Genomic DNA, 4,821 nt, shown 5'->3' with positions numbered 1-4,821 from the left:
TTCTAGTGAAGTCAATGCAAATTTTTCTTGAGAAAAGAGAGCAGAATTCAGCCCTAAATATTATCATATGCTTCCGCACCTATTTTTATTCAATTCCACTGCTAGTTTATTTTCCATCCTACTCTGAGTTGTATGTTTCTAACACTTTCACTGAACTGACTGATAATATTCGCTCCTATTTTCACAGAGCTGTGGTCATTAGGCCTGAATTATTCTACATATGTTAAACTTTTACATCAAAATGTTCTCTTCGTCCTCAATTACAATTGCAGACAGAATGTTTAGGAGGGTTTGAAAATTTTCTCCAGGTTACTTCACTTGGGGGATGTAAACAGAATGTGATCCTACCCTGCACAGTAACTTTCCCAAATTGACATTGGGGGGGGGGGGTCCCATATACAGTGTGGTGTTGTTTCACATATCAAATTTATTCTGTTTTAAAAATGAAAGGTTTTCTGTTTAATTCGACAGTCATTGAGTCCTTTATTCACCTTCACCCCCCGTCCCCCACCTCATACAGAAGTAGCAGCTCTGCATGTGAGATTAGACCCTCATCTACATTGACTGCACCACAATTAAAGGGGGCAGAATTTGTCTGGGCTTACTCAAAGAAGGATAGCTCTGCTTTGGTGGGGGCAGGGGCGGGAGAACTTCAGAAACTGCTGTAAAAAAGGTGCTTGGTGGTCAGCTTTGCAGCAGTGACTCACCGCCCGCCCCCCAGGAATGTGTATAAAGGTACAAAAGCTGGGTGGGGCAAGTCTCTTTGCTCCACGCAGCGAGGAAGTCAGCAGCAATCAGGATTAAGCAGTTTGGCACCAGGGGCACGGAGAAAGGTGAGCTCAGGAAAACAGGGGGCTGTTTTCCCCCCAGCTCCAAGGGCAGGAAAGGGCAGGCAGAGAAAATTTACAAGTTGGGGGTGATTTAGCAAGTAGAGCTTTGCTGCTGCAGTCAGGAGACAGGCTGGCTTCAGGCTCTCAGCATGGGAAACAATCAATGTGCATTGGGAGGGGGAGGCAAAGGCAAGGAAATGTAACTGTTTCAAGTACCACTGAGCAGTTTGCTGCTCAGGTGTCTATACCTTTGCCCAATGGAGCCCAAGGGCTGGAAGGGGACCCAAGGGATACAGTATTGCAGCAGGGGCAGGGGGTGCTCACAGATGCCCTGGGTGGTGTGTTTAATAACTCAGGGCCTAACCCAGGGCAGCCGCATGAACTGAGGGAGGGAAATGACCAAGGGTAAGCGTCCACGCATGTAGTTGGGCGGTCAGTGTGGATTAATGGGGTAGTCAGCAGAGCTGTGCAGCAAATGGTCAGTAAAGTTGTTTCTAAGTTTTCTCCACAGCATTACAGTGCTTCCAAAGGGCACAAGGTCACCTAGAACCAGGAAGCTCTCTTCTACTGAACAGAAGGGATGGCAGTAATGCTGATCACAGGGGTGAGTGTGATCTGAACCACACAGAGGTTGGGGATATGGGTGGCAGAGGTGGTATATGGCATCCCAGCCTGGCAAGGGGTGGCAGTTGCAGGGGCCACAGTGAGGTTCAGGGACAGTTGTCAAAAAGTTACTCAATGAGTTCACCTGATGGGGACAGGAGTGAGCCGATCAGGGTAGTAAATACTCTGGGCCCAGGAGTGGGAGGTCCAGAAGCCTGGGCAGACCCACCTTCAGTGTGGGCACTGATGGTATTACACAGCTGCTGCAAGCTAATTTGCAATTACTGCAGCAGATTCAGGCAGCTGTGTGTGTAGGGTCTGCACAGGGTGACAGGGGAGGCCCAACATGGGCTTAAGTTTTGGCAGAAGGCCCCCAGCAAGGGTAGCAAAGCCCATGTTGGGAACGAACCTGTGGGTACATGGGGACTCATCGGCCATCGGGACATGTAACTTCATGGGACATAGTAGAGACTCCTGGGAGGTCTGAAGGGTAGCAGGGCTCTGCAGAACTCCCTCCATGCAGACCTGAGTATGGTTATGCCGGGGTGGCTGACCCGATGGGAGTTCACCTACTCAGTACAACTAAATATATCCACGTATTCGCCTCTCAGGATTTTATATTGTGCCTATTGCACAGGGAGGTGACAGACAGTATACATGGGCAAGGCCAGCAAAATAGCAAACTGTCCAAGAGGCCAAGGGTGCCTAGAACATGAGAAAATTTGGAGGCTACCTTCCTCATCTATGCAGGTGTTATAGTACAGGCCTACCCAGAGAGGAGCTCTGCCTGGGTTAAGCATATGGATATAATTAGGCAGGCACACAATATGTTTGGGGGCATGTCCTGGTTTAATTATGATGAGCAGTTTCGATTAAGGGCAGCAATGCAAACTGGGATAAGGTGGGACATACCTCATCACATACTGTGGTCGCAATGGATGACACTAAGGGTGCCGGGGTTTGTTCATTCCTCAACAAACTCGGGAGGGGCCCCAGGCACGTAATAGCATTTACTGGACATTTAATGATGGTGGTTGTTTTCGCAACCCCTGTAGATACAGGCATGTTTGCGAGACATGTTTTGGGGCCCATTCAGCCCATTCTTGCCAGAGCAGAAGGGGAAGATATTAGGGAGGAAACAGGAATGGGGGTGGCACAAGCTTCAACCACAGGTTTGGCACGGGTGGAACAGGGTGTCTGGGACACAGAGCACAAGCTGGGGAGGGGAGAAAAGCGGGGGTGGTGCAATGGGCATGGGCCCCAATGCCAGTTATGCCGGATGTGTTAAGGGTTCGCCTATGGGATTACCCTAACATGGCAGATGGGGCATATTTGTGGTATGGGGTTACAGCAGGATTTTGGATCCATTTTGTGGGAAATAGAATTCATTTGATGTCAAAAAATATTTAAAGTCAGTAGCTGGGATGGGACATACTGTTCAAAAAAAAATTGCACAAGAATTAAAGGAAGGCAGGATAGCTGGGCCATTTAATCAATTGCCTATAGCACATTTCAGAGTTTCTCCCCTGGGGTTGGTCCCCAAGAAGACCCCAGGGACATACCGATTAATTCATCACCTGTCATACCCGCAAGGTGGCTCTGTTAATGATGGGATAGACCTGGCACTGTGTTCCGTACACTATTCCTCCATTGATGAAGTAGTTCGTATTGTTAGGGCATGTGGCCCTGGGGCGCTAATGGCTAAATGTGATATCAAGTCTGCTTTCCAACTCCTGCCGGTGCACCCACTGGACTTTGACCTGTTGGGTTTCTGTTTTGAGGGGCAATTTTATTTTGACAAGGCTATGCCCATGGGCTGTTCAGTATCCTGTGCAGCTTTTGAAAAATTCAGTACAGTGTTGCACTGGGCAGTGGTGCGGTCAGCGGAACTAAACCACATGGTGCATTACTAGGCCCTTCCATTACATTGACCTACCTGGGCATTGAGCTGGACACCAGGGAGGGCATATCTTGGCTCCTTCAGGATAAGCTTCAGGAGCTATCGGGGTTGCTCCAGAGAGCACTGGGGGCTAAAAAACTCAGGCTACAGGAACTGCAATGTATTCTGGGGCACCTGAACTTTGCTTGCAGGGTTGTTGCTCGGGGTGGGCGCAGCAATGGCCAGGCCACACCATTACATACAAGTCACTAGAGAGATGAAGGAGGACTTGGGGGTGTGGGAAAGTTTTCTGAGTCGATTTAATTGCATATCATTGTGGAGGGAGAAATGGTTATTACAAAGGGGGTTAAAAATCCACTTGGATGCAGCAGGGGGCACAGGTTTGGGGGTGTTTTATCAAGTCAAATGGTGTGCACAAAAATGGCCTGCTGCCTGGACACAAAATGGGGTTGTGTGAGACATGACCTTGGAATTTTTCCCCATTTTAGTTGCAGTGGTGATTTGGGGATTGGAGCTGGCTGATGAAAGCGTGTGCTTCTGGTGTGACAACATGACAGTAGTACAGGTTATCAATTGCCAAACTTCCAGATCGCACAGGGCTATGAAGTTGCTAAGGGTGTTTGTTCTACAACGCTTAACCTTCAACATCTGTTTTTCTTCAAAGCACATGCCGGGCATGGATAATGGCATAGCAGACACCTTGTCTCTTTTCCAGTTTGACAGATTTTGCAAGCTTGCACCAGGAGCTAGCAGTAAACTTGAGCAGATGCCGCTGGCTCTCTGGAACCTCGGAATATGATGTGGCGTGAAAGGGAGATTTTTGGCTCCAGCTTACAAGTTGTTTATTTTGTTTTGTCAATTCCAGGATCCAGGCAAGGGGTCATCTATGTGGCCCACCGTGGAGGGTTGTTGCAGTACCGGGTCAAGAACAATTCAGCTGTTGGTGCCCCTCGACAAACACACATGGGGCAATGGATTCTCTCTCTCCAGTAGGGCTGCTAGGCAACAGGCCATTTGGAGATGTCTGGGAACCCATCAGGGTTGGGGGGAGGCAGACAAGCAAATTGCTGGTGCCTCCTTGTGGCGGATGTTCAGTGCAGGTACTCCATAGGGAGGGCGGTTAGTGACCAGATAAATGGCCTGGTAAGGGACTTAACAGGAGGTACTGGATAAAGAAACAGAATGGGGGAGGGGGTTCGGGGACTCCATTGATTGGTACGGCAGGGAGCCAACCCACCCACCCCATTCTCATAGCCTTCCTTAACCCTCTTATGAAGCTGGTGGATGGTAAGGTCCAAGCCATGGGTCGGCTGGGGGACCTGGATGGAAACAAAGGGGGACTGGTGGAAGCCCCAGAGAATTGATTTGAATAAGCATGGATTTGCCTGCACTGTACACTTTGTCTGCCGGGTAGTCCCAGACAGCTATAAAATAAAGTTGCGGCCTGATTAAAACCCATAACAAGTCTCCTGTCCTTCTTGTGGTGTA

At 49.1% G+C, this 4,821-nt stretch overlaps 1 long non-coding RNA gene across 1 annotated transcript; it reads left to right on the top strand.

The window, feature by feature from the left end:
- Positions 1–771: 771 nt before the first annotated feature.
- LOC123366262 lies at positions 772–2,601 on the top strand. Its single transcript, XR_006577997.1, has 3 exons — positions 772–833; positions 1,330–1,434; positions 2,489–2,601. It is a non-coding gene; the product is annotated as an uncharacterized LOC123366262 (long non-coding RNA).
- Positions 2,602–4,821: the final 2,220 nt, after the last annotated feature.

Source organism: Mauremys mutica, chromosome 3 (genome assembly GCF_020497125.1).
Source record: "Mauremys mutica isolate MM-2020 ecotype Southern chromosome 3, ASM2049712v1, whole genome shotgun sequence".
Lineage (NCBI taxonomy): Eukaryota > Metazoa > Chordata > Testudines > Geoemydidae > Mauremys > Mauremys mutica.
This window is presented reverse-complemented; position numbering and strand designations above follow the sequence as displayed.